The sequence below is a fragment of the Onthophagus taurus genome, chromosome 11 (assembly GCF_036711975.1).
Source record: "Onthophagus taurus isolate NC chromosome 11, IU_Otau_3.0, whole genome shotgun sequence".
Lineage (NCBI taxonomy): Eukaryota > Metazoa > Arthropoda > Insecta > Coleoptera > Scarabaeidae > Onthophagus > Onthophagus taurus.
In genome coordinates this window covers 26,319,017-26,334,968 of record NC_091976.1, presented here as the reverse complement: position 1 = coordinate 26,334,968, position 15,952 = coordinate 26,319,017, and the positions used below count along the sequence as shown (strand labels likewise).

General features: G+C 34.3%; 1 protein-coding gene and 1 long non-coding RNA gene across 2 annotated transcripts in view; one reads left to right on the top strand and one right to left on the bottom strand.

The window, feature by feature from the left end:
* LOC111417552 (Visual system homeobox 2) overlaps positions 1 to 15,952 on the top strand; it is a 92,276-nt gene that overhangs the window by 63,687 nt on the left and 12,637 nt on the right. The gene's annotated exons all lie outside the window — the stretch shown is intronic.
* LOC139432192 (uncharacterized) overlaps positions 1 to 15,952 on the bottom strand; it is a 102,969-nt gene that overhangs the window by 74,444 nt on the left and 12,573 nt on the right. The gene's annotated exons all lie outside the window — the stretch shown is intronic.

Sequence of the window (15,952 nt, the reverse complement as noted above, 5' to 3'; positions counted from 1 at the left end):
TTTCAACACCCCCCGAGAATAGATTGGTGTTACCAAAAAAAACTGAGTAAATAAATTTCAATCCCCAAACCATCATCATCAGCATTCATGAACATTTTATTCTCCCCATCCCGAGGGACTACAAATTCCCTATTCAATTATATTACTAGTACTCAATTATAACCAACCATTTTATGTGGAACTTAAAAACAATTTTTAGCCTCCATTTACGAAATTATTTTTTTGTACACACAAACTGGATGATAAATTGAAAAGGACGTGGTCGAGTGGCGGATGGAGTGAGATCTCCACTCCGCGAAGACGTCTAGAGGTGGTTTTGGGGCCATCCCGTCAAGTGCTGGGCTGTAAAAGTACAATAGCCATTGTAGTTGAAGAGCAGGAACGTTCCTCTATATTGTCCAAACTTCGGATTTCGAGCGCAAACATTATATTATAGTTACACGGACCTCGGGACCAATTTCATTTAGTCACCAAAGGAATAAAAAAAAGGTGGAATCCCTCAAGGATCCGACCAACCCAAAAATCTCTTAATGTAATTAATTCTACTAGTTGAATATATCATCTTACAAAAGTAAACAATTTAACTGAAGTACAATATCTTTTGAAACGAAAGAAAATAAAAAAAAATCTTTGCGATTGTATGTTTGGTTGCATCTAGTTTCTATTTTGAAGTTTTTTAATGGAGGGTTTCTAATTGTCTTTAAAAGTGGAGTTCAAATTTATCATTCTAGAAATTACAACAACTCATCATTAATCTGGTACATGCCCTGTATATACAGACTTTGGAATCTGTCAAATACAGGTTTGAATGTTTAACCAAACTGAGGTTGTACAAGAATTTAAATCCTAATAACTAAGCAGTAAGCTAATTTTTTATCTTAAGAAATAAGTTTGTTATCGAATTAAGTATGAGCACCCAAACAAAACAAAATAACGTAAAATTATCATGAATATATTAAAAACTAATTTGTTTACGGTTAACCTGCAAGCGAGATTTCACATTAGATAAACATAATATTGTTTAGAACCCGGAACTATCTATCTATCTATTCTCTGGTCGCTGCTTTGACTTGGAACGATACACCTCGGAAGAAATCGTTATGGTTTGGTTTTGAATTCTTCTTACAAAGAAGTTGCTCTGCTGCCAGATCATTAATAATAGAAGTACGAATTTTTTTCTGTTAATTTAGACAAATTTAATCTGTAGAGGCAGTACTAATTTCTTATTGCATCAATGAGCGGACAGAAAGATACACAGTTTGAGTTATATACGAGCATCCATATAATTGATTGTTTCAATGGACTTTGACATTTAAATTTGATCATGAACCCATAGGCAGCAATTGCTAGTTAGGCAACAAAGAATTTCCAAATTACCAAATAATAAACCAATCATGGGAAGTACTCTATAAACTTAAATTCATTCAAGAATTCCAGGTTATCATTCTAGAATATGATACAACTCATAATCAATCTTCTGCTTATCTTTTGTCTTGGCGTACACTGATTTGGCAACTATTGCTCTATGTTTTGCAATCATCCAATCACAGAGTTATTTTACCCAACTTAGGTTCGTGCAAGAATTCAAGGACTAGTTCAGAATGATACAGCAACTCTATATAGGTTTTGGGGTAGACAAGAAGAAGGATTTAAGAACAATTGCTCATGTGCTGAACGTCGGTGTGAACAAGCCTTACTAGACTAGAGATTAACGAAATAACTCCACCGTGACTTTATGAAGATTACCCTACAGTTCCAGAATTTATTTCTGCACCCCACCTCCAATTTTCAACAAAGACCTTTAATTATATCGCCAAATAAAGAAGCATTTGTATTGTAAACGATAAAGGCATTACATAATGACTTAAACGTGCCATTTTGAAATGAGGTGGCACGAAATTCTGAAGACGATTGGATGATTAAATCCAAACGAATCCATGATAGAACCAACAAACTCAAAACCTATTCGCTCCTTAGCATTTTCAAGAAACAGGAGATGAATGTTTTTCTGATCATCGCATATTGCTGGAGCATGACTTTCGTAGTTGGATGAAATGACTAATATTATATATTTGCAATGGTAGGAAATTCAAACTTTGAAATGACTAGAAGTTAAATCTTTCACGATCTTGACGTCATTACATGTCCAGCTTTCCGACCCCAAGATCTAAAATTGTCCAGACTTATCATAATGTGTCTAAAATTTGTGCAAAATTGGATAAAAAAAATTTTAGACATTTTGACATTTTAGATAGTAGCCACAAACTATTGAGTCGACAAACTATTGACGAATGAAGACATGACCGAAACAACGAATCAACGAATATGATTCTCTATGTGAGCCATTTGCTCACATAGCTGATTAGGGTTGGCCGAAAATGCACGAAACTATATTAAGCATTATTGATCCTGAATTTGATAGCAAGATGATGATTCTAAAACATTAAATAGCCGAATATGTCTACGGCCGTTTAGGCAGTACTGGATCCAGCAGTACTGCCTAATCGATTAAGGCAGCAGTACTGCCTTAATCGATGATCCTGTCAAATCCTGTGAGTGATCCTGTCAAATTTGATGGCATTGATAGCATAATATCACGGCTTATAGTGTCTTCCGCAGCCCATTGGTAAGACATGTTGGAGCAGTTTTGAGCATATTGCTTAAACCTGTAAATAGTAGTTCTGGCCATTTTCTCTATATGCAAATGCAAAGGAGATAGGCCAAACGGAACATCCATTGCTAGAGTTAGCGTTGTGCTTATCGCACCAGAGATTGCCAATCCAGCAATCGTTGAATTCGTGAAAGTTTACTGGTAACTGAAGTCTGTTGTTTTTCCTATACCAGGCTGCTACTCCGTATGTGATGATAGGTCTAACCACAGTCACATAGAGCTAGTACAATCTTTCAGGGGTAAGACCCCATTTGTTTCCACAAAGACTACGACAAGTCCACAAGGATAATCTAGCTTTATACAAAACTCTCTGCAAATGTCCACTCCATGAGAGAGTTTTGTCTAGGATAACTCCTAGATATTTGACTTCCTTCCCGACTTTCCAATAAAAGCATCTGCTTTGCAAAATCACGTGCAGTTCTTAAAATATAAATGTTTTAATTTAATTAAAAATGTAAGTACTTTTTAAAATTTTGTTGATTACTTTAACTTCTAGAAAATCGAAATCTTGGAAAATGTTTATGAAATGTTCATGGATTATCAACAAAAGCATGAACTTTCCAATGGAAGCATCACCTTTACAAAACCATTTTTAGTTCTTGAAATAAAAATGTTTTAATTCGAGTAAAAAAGTAAGAATTTTTTAAAATTTTGTTGATAACTTTAAAAATTTGTGGGAAATTGAAATCTTGGAAAATATTTTTGAAATTCTCATGGCTTATCAATAAAAGTATGAACTTTCGAATAAATACATCCGCTTTGCAAAATCACTTGTAGTTCTTGAGATATAAATATTTTAATTCAAATTACTTAATGTCGTCCCTAACGTGTCTCAATACCATTTATCACTATCCTTCACACCTCTCAAATCGTCTCTAGTTTCTTTCTGGGTCCGTCTCTCTCTACTCCTGTATGTAGGCCTCTTCAATGTTTCTCTGTTCGACGACATTTATAGACAAATTCTCCCCCATTCTTCTAGATGTTATCCACACACCGCCGTTTCGGTTTTCTCTATTTTGACCATCGCCACTTTAACCCAGCAATGTCTGTGATCTTCATACGCCTTCAGATCTCCTCATTACACACTTTGTCTCTGAGACTGATCCCCAACATTGCCCTCTCCAAGAAACAAACCATGGCTCTTTGGATATGTAGATATTATTGGGAATCGCCCAATGCAAAGGAATTAAATCAAAACTTGTCCTTTTTCTTTTAACCAAGCTTTCGGAACAAAATTTATTCCTTCTTCAGGGTAAAACTATTCAATCAAAACTTTCAAGACTTATAATTTAAATTAAAAAAAAAAAACCAACAATACAAATGGAAGCATAAAAAGCCAAGTACAGTGTGTTAATTAATTATCGTAGGCGACGTCATCATTGCAAGTATGCAACCAATATCGCGATTTGCGTATTTCTATACCAATACTGTGATATTGGTTGCATACGTCGGGATAATTAATTAGCACACTGTACAGGGTGTTTGCAGGGTATCTCAGTTATTATGAAAGATAGAAAGTTGCGGCTTTCGCGAATCTGAACTACTTTTTTGTGAAACTTACAATGGCCCACATCAAAACGGGTTCTAATAGATTTTTTCACGTGGAATCCAATGATGCACGTAGAATTTTTCTAGTCGTCACGGTTTTGAGTTATAAACACAACTCAAATACTGAATAATCAACTTTTAAAATACTTAATTCTTTATAACTCAAAAACCGTGATGACTAGAAAAATTCTACGTGAAAAAATCTATTAGAACCCGTTTTTACGTTTCCGAATAGCCGAGGTACAGGAGGTGTCTGAAAATCGTAAGTTTCACAAAAAAATAGCTCAGGTTCGCGAAAGCCGCAACTTTCTATCTTTCATAATAACTGAGATACCCATCGACACCTGTATATAATAACGCAAAGCTTTATGGCTCTTTGGTTGATCCTTAGCCTATTGGCAGGAACGCAGGAATCCAACACTTCCTCTTTTAGGTTATTAGGCATAGTTGGGTTTTTGAGCAATCACTTATTCCATGTTCATAGATAAACTCGGGGTATTCCCCAAATTGTCTATACAATTTTCTTTTTGATAAAACCCAAAAGGGATTGTTATATTATTAAATTTGAATGAAATCAAATCATTTATTGATGAAAGCACAAACTATTAACAACCGAAAGAAGACCATTAATTTCGATTTTTCATCCCCGCGCGAAGATTGAACATTAACTTGATTATGTAAATGGATTCGTGTTACAAATAGCTCGGATACAGCTATTTTATGGGGTAGAAAAAGGAACGGGGAATCACCATCACGCTCCATTTACATGCATACGCCAAAACTACTCCCCCGTCTCTCTCCCCTTTTACACAAAAAAGAAACTTTAATTCAATCATAAACATTAACTGTTTAAGTATTTAACACATTTACAAATATTAACATAATTGCAGTATCGCGTTTTTAACACCCTCTCCCAAAGGGTTCGTTTCATTTTAATTTTTTCGTTTTAATCGAATAACGAAATAAATGAAATGAATAAAATGACACGTTTTATACGAAACAATAATGAATATTAAAGGCATATTTTACTTCGTACACATCGTAACGAAGACAAATGGGTATGGTTTAGTTTCGGGATATTATCTTTTGCACGAGTACAAAGAGACGCGCGACCGCCACGTGTCCCATTAGATACTCGGGGGTGTATTAAAAATGGATGGTCGATCGGCGAAAAACTAACGAAGCGAAACGCGAACGGCGCGTGGCCCAACACTGTCCAATTACTTTGTGGTGTTATTAAACAATAATTGTATCTATAGTTGAGGGTGAAGATAAAAAAAAGGAAAAAATTAACACAGCAGGATACCTTTAAATAGTTTTTGATGGATATTTTAATGAGTGTATTTAAGAACGTAAAGTGTAAATGTGTGAATTTTGAAGAGGTGTAAAAAGGATGTAAAATAAAAAGAGACAAGTTGAATAATGAAAAAAAAAATTATGATGACTTGGTGATTCCGGAACAATAGTGGCTGTCATCTTCGCCGGTGGTGTTGGCCATCATCACACCAGAAGGACTTGGGTTGAAAATCCAACGGACCTTAAGGGGGGCCCTCCGTCCAATTAGCGCCTCGTTCTGTTATTTCAGTAGCGCCCGTCCAAAACTAATAACACAATAATTTCCCGTGTAATTTTATTTTGCCCCATTTTTCGTCTTTTCAATTAGTGTGAAACGGAAGCGTGACACCTGTCTTTTAAAACGTATTAAAACAGGAAGAGACTCATTCGAAAAAAATTTATTCCTCATCGTTTTAAATTTTTTTTTTTTATTTGTCAAACTTTTTGTACGAGCTGAAAAGTGAATAGTGGTGGGTTTATGGTACCCGTTTCCGCGCAATTTCATTCGGTAACTTTATAACTCCATGAAATACGGCCACCGAAAATCCGTCCTAGGCGTCGTCGGCGTCGCGACGTCGCCGTTGCACCCGGAACACTCGGGAACCGTTTATTCCGGCCCGTTTGCCATCCGACGCCAATATTTCGAATAAACCGGAAATAATAATAATGGGATGCAAAGTGGCGCGAAGTCGACGCGACGAAATCATTCGTCTCAATAAAACGGGATTAAGGATAATATCCCCATTTGTATACGAAGGCTCTTTTTATTATTTACACAAATCGATTACATTGCTAAAGAAATTTAAAAAAATGTTTTTGTGTAATAATCACAACACGTGTTTTTGTGAGAACGTAACAGTTGTTTCAACAAGTAGCTCTTAGAGTTGGGGTTGGGGGTGCATTTCTTGTGAAGTGGTGTCCACTAACAAGGGACTTTTAGTGGCCGGGAAAGATACATTTGTCGGTAAATATTGTGTTACCGTAAAATGGGATAACGAGGTGAAAACTTGACCCAACCCTATTTGATATTGCTAACTTAACTTATATAATGATCAAGAATATTATTATTTACTCTATAATAAAAAAAAAATATTGATTTATTATATTGGTTCAAAATACAGGTGTCCCGCACGATTGCACAATACTTCGGCAGTCGAAAGTAGGTTTCCAATAGGTCCGAAAATGGTCCATTGTTGAGATATTCAAAGTTTTAGTTCCATAAGTTGACCCTTTCATGTGGAATTAGAAGAAGTTGTATTGAGAAGTAATGATGAAAATGCCTCAACTAGCATTAGAAAGATTTCTGTACAAGAAAACAACCGTTCACCGCAAGGGAGCTTTAACAGAAAATTATAGCGAAAAACAATAGATGTTTTCTAGGTGAGCCATACAGGAATAGTATATTGAATAGCATACAGGAACGTCGACTTTCCCATAAACATTGGGTACGTTCAGCAAGTGTCAACAGTTGAATTAAATCAGTCAGCTATTTGTATGAGCTTTAATACAGCTGAACAAGCAATTGAGAATTAGCGGTTCTGCATAACCTAAAACTATGGCCAACAATAATATTTTTGAAAATTTTGTGCTATTATAAGAGATAGTGGATGATGCGTTTCTGCATTAACAATATTCATTTTTATACAGTTTTGTCAGTTTTCAAAATTAAAAGGGAGAAACAAAAAATGTTAATCCATAACCATAACCTAGAATTTCACAACCGCTGACAAACTAAGCGCAGATTACTTATGCTGAGATATTTACTAAACTGCTGTGTAACAGCGCTTACTTAGCGTATCGTTCAGCCGCGACTGAACGTGCCCATTGTGTTTACGTATGAAGCAACTTTTACTTAAAACGGAACTTTTAATATCCATAATGCGCACATTTTGAGTAATGAAAATCCCCATGCAATACTAGAATGGACCACAGTTATAGGTGACCAATTATTAGCTCCATTTTTTCTTCCGAATAGATTGATGCTTCCACATATTTCTTACAAAATGAGCTTAATGAGGCATTTGATGATTACCTCTGGAAATACTTGCAAATCTTTATGCACGATGGAGCACCAGCAAATTATGCACGTGCTACTCGAACTTACTTAGATGACAGATTTGATAATAATTGGATTGGGGCCACTGTTCCTGGTTTACCATTTTTAAATTCGTTAGATTTTTGGTTTTGGGGCCATTCAAAACAAATAGTTTATTCTGAAGAAGTTTAAAATGTACAGGATTTGAAAAATACAATTAGTAACGCATTGAACGTAGTAAAACAAATGATAATCATACAATTACTACATCTAAATCGTTACAACTAATGATGTTAACAACTTATGAATGAATGAATAAATTTAGATTAGACTTCTTTTCACAATCGTTGCGGGACACCTGTATAATAAAAACTACTCTGTTATCAGAGTGTCTTCTTCCATTCTGAACCTTCCTAGCTCAACTATTAGATGAATCGTGGTTTCTTATATTTAGCCAAGGTTCCCGTATCCAGTGATTAATATGGCAGTATTTGTGGACTCACTTTTCCAAAAAAATCTTTCCTACATAATCTTATACCTGAATTCATGTTTAACTTTGAAGTAGTCCTCATCAGAATACACCAAACCTAACCACGAAAGAGCAGAAACTGTATTTCTAAAACCAGCTGTTTTAAAACCAGTACAAAACCCTAAAAGAAATGAACCCAACCCAACGTTCTTTTATCCTATTTTAAAAAAAAGGGATATCTCTGCATCATATAAACAACTGTGGAGATTGCGTTATGAGAGTGCAAAAGTTATTTTCAAAGGATTCTAAAAACTTTTTAACATCCAATAAAGTATCATAAATTTGGAGAATGACTAGAAAACGCTTGGAGTGTCCTTTTCTTCAAAACTAAGCAAAAGCAGACACTGTTTTTAGAAAACCAAGAGAATGAGCTGCTTCAAATAACAGAGATTAACCCAATTAGCTAAAAGCTGGAAATGTTCTCATAAATAAGCTGAGGTTGCACTAAAAACAGGTTAATACATTAAAGCGCCTTGGCTTATTAAAGCAAAATCATACATTTCACCCTAAACATGAAATTTTTCATGAATAAGTTGAGGTTGCTTCCGGGAGACGCTCAACAATTAATATTGTATCAACCCAAAACTGGTCAAGACATTAAAGCGTTTATTAAAGTCTTCACATGCACTGCTAAACCTGAAACTTTCTAGTTCTAGGTCTAGTGTTAGTTCTAGTTTTGCACTATGACTAGAACTAACACAAGACCTAGAACTAGAATCATTCGGGTTTAGTCGTGCGTCTTCATTCAGAGTGTCTTCTTTCATTCTGAACCTTCCTACCTCAACTATTAGATGAATCGTGGTTTCTTATATTTGGCCAAGGTTCCCGTATCCAGTGATTAATTTGGCAGTATTTGTCGACTCACTTTTCCAAAAAAATCTTTCCCACAAGATTTTATTTTATTTATTTATTTATTTCACCTTGAAGTAATCCTCATCAGAATACACCAAACCTAACCACGAAAGAGTAGAAACTGTATTTCTAAGACCAGCTGTTTTGTTAAAACCAGTACAGAACAGAAATGAACCCAACTCAACCCAACCAAGTGATGACGTTCTTCCAAAACTAGCGAAAAATAAAAAAAAAATCTTGGGTAACCTGGAAGCGGAGGATGATTTTGTCAAAATAGAAAACGGATATCTCTGCATCATATAAACATCTGTGGAGGTTGAGTTAGGAGAGTGCAAAGTTATTTTCAAAGGATTCCAAAGACTTATTACCATCCAACAAAGTATCAAGTGTCACAAATTTGGGGAACGACTTAGAGTGTTCTTGTCTTCAAAATCAAATAAAAGCAGACACTGTTTTTAGAAAACCAAGAGAATGAGCTGCTTCAAATAAAACAGAAGATAATAGAGTTTGACCAATTATCTAAAAGCTGCATATGTTTTCATAAATAAGCTGAGGTCGCTCAACAATTAATGTTATATCAACTCAAAACTGGTCAATACATTAATGCGAAATCATACATTCTCACCCTAAACATGGGATTCTTCATGAATAAGTTGAGATTGCTTGCGGACGAGGCTCAACAATTAATATTGTATCAACCCAAAACTGGTCAAGACATTAAGGCGTTTATTAAAGTCTTCAGATGCACGGCTAAACCCCAAACATTCTAGTTCTAGGTTTAGTGTTAGTTTTAGTTTTGCACTATCACTAGAACTAACACAAGACCTAGAACTAGAATCATTCGGGTTTAGCCGTATTGAGAGACGTGCGGCTAAATCCGAATGTTTCTCGATCTAGGTCTAGTATTAGTTCCAGTTTTAATTATTATTCAGCGTTAGATTGTGGTATATTTGACGTTACCTTTTTGCAAGCAAAACTTTTCCTTTGCAAAACTACCTAATGCCTGTATTATTAAGCTATGTTGCATTTTTACTGCATTCATATATTGCAAATTATATGAAATTCTCGGTACCTATAACGTATAGACAACTCAGGGAATACCCTCAATTTATCTATGAACATGGAATAAAGCAACATGGGGAATAACCTAAGTTGAATTTATATATGGGCACTAACATTTATATTTAAATACACTAATCTATTAAATAGGTAATATTAATAGTATGATTTAAAACTATTTTGTTCGTTATATCGATATTATACTGTATTTAATTTAAATTTAGACATTTAGGCAACCAATATAACGCGTAACCTTTTCAAATAATTTTTATAAATAATTAATAGCATAAACTTATATTTAATTATTTTCATTCAAAAATCTTTTTATTCTATCATTTTAATTCATTAAAATGTCTTGAAAAAAAAAAATTAAATTGATTCCGATTGATTTATTTTAGAAATATTTATTAATCAATTCAACAAATTCGGTCATGAAATTTGATGATGTTTGCCGTTGGTTGATAATGATAGTAATAAAAGTCGAAAACCGCCTCTGGAATAGTTTAACTCGTTAAAACCGGTACTAATTCCATATTATTTATGCCGGGGTAGGTGAGGGAATTATACTTTTTTTCCTTTTTCTTAGTTGCTACCGTGGGCAGATTTTCGAAAATTGGACGACGACCGTCATAATTCCGGTTATTTCGTGAACGAAAATTTCTCAACTTGAAATAAAAAAAAAATAAAAAAGAACTAACAGTCATCCTTACGAACTGACGGCCACCAAGTGGGGCCACTTCTTGATGTATACCTAGCAGCTCATCAGAACCAGCATTCATCCTTTCCGTTTTGATATCTTAACGTGATTAACACCTTAACGGTTTATTGTCACGACTTTGTCCCATTCACAAAGAACCCTCTATATATTATTTTTTTTTTATTTTCTTTAAACGAAACCACTATTTAATTTTACTTTTGTAGATCATCCTCTATCCTATTCTAGTTAGTTAAAATAATAAATAATGTCGCAAAAAATGTATTAAATATTTTAAATAAGAGTCATTATTCTTAATTAAATTTCGTAACTAACGAGTGTTTGCAACGGGTCGATAGAAAGGGATCAACTCGAAAGGGGTTCTATTTCGAAAAGGGAAGGACTCTGGTCCGGTGTTCACAGTCAGTCAGTCATTCGGCAGGAATTCATGGCTCGCAGGAAGGGTAGAGGCCACTCTTAATTGACTAATTCCTAGCATAATGGGCAATTGCTATGCCGGTGATGTATTACCGCAGGACTGCTCGACTTCCACCAACCCTACATAATACTAAGCCCTGCATTATATTCACCGGCTCAACTGCAGGATAAACCCCGGAGAAACCGTGATAATAATAATACTATATCTACCCTCGATGATGATGACTATTCTATTTCTACAGCTTAACTGGTATTTCATTAAATTTGTTATTAAATTTCGATTTTTTTAAAGAGGGGATTTATAATTATAGATTTTTGAAATAAAAATATAATCATCTAAAAGAGTTCTTTTAATATCTAATTGTTCAATATGCTATAAACTCAATCAAAAGAAAGTTATGCAAAAAACCTTGTAGAATGAAGCTTTAAAGTAGTGTTAAATTGATTCTTTTAATTCTGATGTAATCAGAATCATTCTGATGGAATTATCAGATAAAATCACGGTTTAATTTAGAACAGTCAAGGTTAGAATAAACTTGAATAGAATTTGTCTCTGAAACCTCTCTTCTTAATCGAATAGTTTCATTTAGCAAGATTCCAAAGATCGGCTAAGTACTTGTAATCACTTGTAATGACCTGCACGTAAGGCATTGGTATGGAGCTCAAATGGGAATGATAGCAACTTCCTCCAGGTTCAATTCACATTTACAAAGATATCGTTAATTCTAACTAAATCAAAGACCTCCATCATATATGATTAAGTACCTCTAACAAGTGTTTCAAAAATTTTGCAATTAAAAGTTATAACAATTATAAGATCATCGAGCTAATAGAAGATTATTATCAAACATGCCAAATGTTCCTAAAAGTTATTCTTTGGCCAAAAAATTCATTACGTGTGGTTAAACTTAGGCATAAAACGAGGAATTTATAACACCTTCAGTTAACACAACATCATGCTCTATGTGAAAGTGTTGTTGGAATAACAGACTAACAAGCTTGGTATAACCTAACTCTTAATCCATCATATTCTTAAAAATTGTTAAACCAAAATTTCAAACGTTCTTTCTGGTTATACATATATTAGATTAGTTTCAGGGATTTCATCGAGATCCTCAAACTAATGGTGAATTACAAGATGAATTTGGGACAATACATTAGATATAAGCACATCAATAAAGGTAACTGGGCCTCTTCAAGGTTACAGGAATCAAAACAAAACTAAAACTGTGATCTGCAACACTACTCTTTTGAATGTCAAAAATGCACTAAAAATGCACTAAAGCATTTTCAATTTAGCATTATACTGGCTGTTTCATAATATATGCGGACTTCAAGATGTGATAGCTTGTCCAAAAATTTGAAAAAAAGTTTTTATCAACTTGAAATGCACCATTTTTGAGATACACTGTGTTGACATTTAATAAAGAACATTTTTGCGAATATCTTCGGAACCATTTATCGTACAGAAAACAGCGTTTGTAAGCATTCTACTCCTAATAAGCTAAGTTTTGGGCTAGAAATAATGTTTTTAAAGTGGTTGTTTTCCTCCCCAACTTCTACGCCACTGGAAAAAGTACGGTTTTGAGACGCCTATTTGAATCGTCAATGTTTTCTACACAAAACAGGTATTTATGTCATGAGCTCTAAAGTTGACCGCTTTCTAGAAAAATCAACTTTTATGTTGAAAAACATGGTCAATTTCAAAACTAAAACTAACACTAGGAACTTTTTGGGGATTTGCCGTGCGTCTTTTAAGAAAAGATTTGACGATTCGGATACCATGTTGCAACCTTCTTCAGAAACTGGTTCAAAGATCTGTTAACTTTTGTGTTAAGGTTCCATCCTCAGTTTTTGGTTTTGCCTAATTTATACGTTCCATCTTGCATCATCATCAGTGACATGACAACCCTCTGAGACTCTAAGCCAATTCTAAAAGTCTCTGGTATTCTGTTCTGTTCTACATCTTGCTTCTCTAGTTGATAACATTGGAGGTTTTAATGTCTTCTTCCAGCTGGCCCATTTATCTAGTCTTGCCACCCTCTAAACCTTTTTTCAATCACTGCCTGTTCAGTAATTCTCTTGAGGGTTTCTTGATCCCTCATTTTCTCTACACGACACATCCATTTTTATGAATTTGATGCTGTATAAAATTCAAAGTAATAGTATCTTCGCCATGTTCCATTCCGTCTCCTCATTTGTCGCAGAACTTTTCTTCGTTAATATTTGCTTGTTTACATTGTTTTTTGTTTCGTTCTATGGCAACCAACATTGTTATTTTAAATGGGATGCATGTTTTTAGAAGATATTAAATCAGCAAATTACAATCAAAGTAGGCGCCGAAATAGTGCCGTTGACAGCTTTAAATGTCAAAAAATTGACAGTTTAAACAAATATGGTGCAATTAAACGAACGACAAAGAATCCAAATATTAATGTTGTATGGGTACGGTGATAGAAAATAAGAAAATCCACTCAAAGTTAAGTTTGTACACTGTTCAATAATATTTACCCGGATAATACAAAATCCACAGAATGCAAAATATTAAAAAGATTCCTTAACACCGAAAGTGTTAAAAACCTTCCAAAAAGTGAACGAAACTACATTAAATGTGTGTCACCGTACCCATACATTATTAATTGTTCATAATTGTTGAAACTGTCATTTTTTGACATTTAAAGCTGTCAACTGCGTTATTTCGGTGCCTACTTTGATTGTAAATTACTGATTTAATATTTTCAGAAAACGCATTTGTTCTTATACAATCATATGATTTGATATGTTCATCGTATACAGAGACTTATCCTCTATCAAAGTATGCAAAAAAAACATGCATCCCATTTAAAATAACAATATTGGTTGCCATAGCAACGAAACAAAAAACAATACAAACAAGAAAATACCGACAAAAAATGCGTCACGATTAATAATGATACTTGTATTTGAAACATTTTTCTTTAAAACCACCAATGGCGAAGTTATTGGCTATATTCCAGACATTTGACACACCCTGTATATTAGCAAAATCGTTAACTCTGTATACTTCAATCGGAAACTGCTTTATGACATCATAATCGTCGAAATCAACGAAACCAAAGTACGTGTCATCTTTACATATTTGGAAAACGCTACATATTAGCAATTAGAATGAGGACACAAAAGAATGTATCTCACATTGGGTTGAGTCTGGAAATCAGAAATAGGAAAAGATGTAAATAGCGTGTAAGGATTTAAGTTAGTGGTGACTGAAGGAGTTGTTGCTGAATCGAGAGGAGATAACAATTCTATTTTGTGAGTTAACTAGACCATGTATTTCGTTCAACTTTACCTTACGATTATTAATAATAAAAATGGCTGCTAAGTGTTGCCAATTAGTTTCGTTTTGATAGATTTCCAATTATAATCAACACCTTACATCACTATGAGTTTTACATACTAGTTTAATACAAGTTTTAGCCCTTAAATACATGAGTACAGCAAAGGGCGACAACTCTGAATTTTTCGTGTTAACTTTAAGAGTTGTGCCATCTATGAGCTGTCAGTCCAGGTATTAGTATAGTAGATTATCTTAGTTTTGTGATATCTAGGATGATAAATTGAAAATTGTAGTTTAAATGCCTCTGAACAATCTGACTACATATCATATAATATAACCCGGCGGAATTTTTTCTGTTGTATCTTATAATTTGTTTTATAACACAAAAAATAAGTCTCTTTGTTGATGAAAGCAATGAAATGAATATAAAAGAAGTGTTGGCAAAGCTAATAAAATTAAATCTTGATCTTGAAAATACATTTTAAACAATAAAATATAATGAGCAACAATACCACCTTAATTTTATTATACCCATTAGTTGATTTAACTTTGAAATTATAGGAAATAGATTGGGTTAGGTACCTTTAATACAAAACTAAAGTTTAACCCTAAAGGTTTTAATCCTCGGGTACCCGGGGTTTAAAGTTTATAATCAACCTAGTTAAATATTGAGTTGGCAATAGTTTGGGGATGATGGGGGATTGCGAGTGCGGGGGGTAGCGCGCGCGCGAGCGAGCGTTCGCCGCCGACCGCTTTCCCATTCGACGAGTTAATTTCTAATTTAATTTGTTAATTAATTCTGTAACGGCCCGCTCGGCGTGGGGCTAATCGTTTCCATTGTCCCGCGGAATTACGGATTTCCAAGGACCCCGGTATTCGCGCCCCCGGGTCGCTGTAGCTGCCGTCGGCTTCAACACCGTTTCCACCCCCGTTTTCCGTCGAACGTGTTAGAACCCCTTTTTGGCAACTGACAGCCTTCGACAGATACACACCACGCCTGTTCAAACCCTCCCTCTCATCCGCAACATAATCGGATCTCAATTGAATTTTAATATTCTATTTATATCCGGATTTTGAACGTTTCAAACAACTTCTCATGTTATAACTGAAAATATTACACAGTGTGTCTCAGGATAGATGTTACAAGAGGTATAATGACTTAAAAATGTTTGAATTTTATTTCAAGGCTGAGGAATTAAATTTAATTATTAAATTTATAAAAATTAATTTCAAGAAAAGTTATTCAGAATGAGAAATTATGGCACTATGCAAAATTTCAAAAAGATCTACCTAGATTAATTAAACCACCATATTTTAGATTAGATCAGAGTGAAGAAAAAAAAACAATGACAATGCCATGAAAAAAAAATGACTTAAGTAGTCGCAAATATTGACAAATAAATTGTATTATCCCTCAGTTTTAGTTCACCTTTCAATTACTATACAATATTTATGTTATTTAATCTAAAATGTGA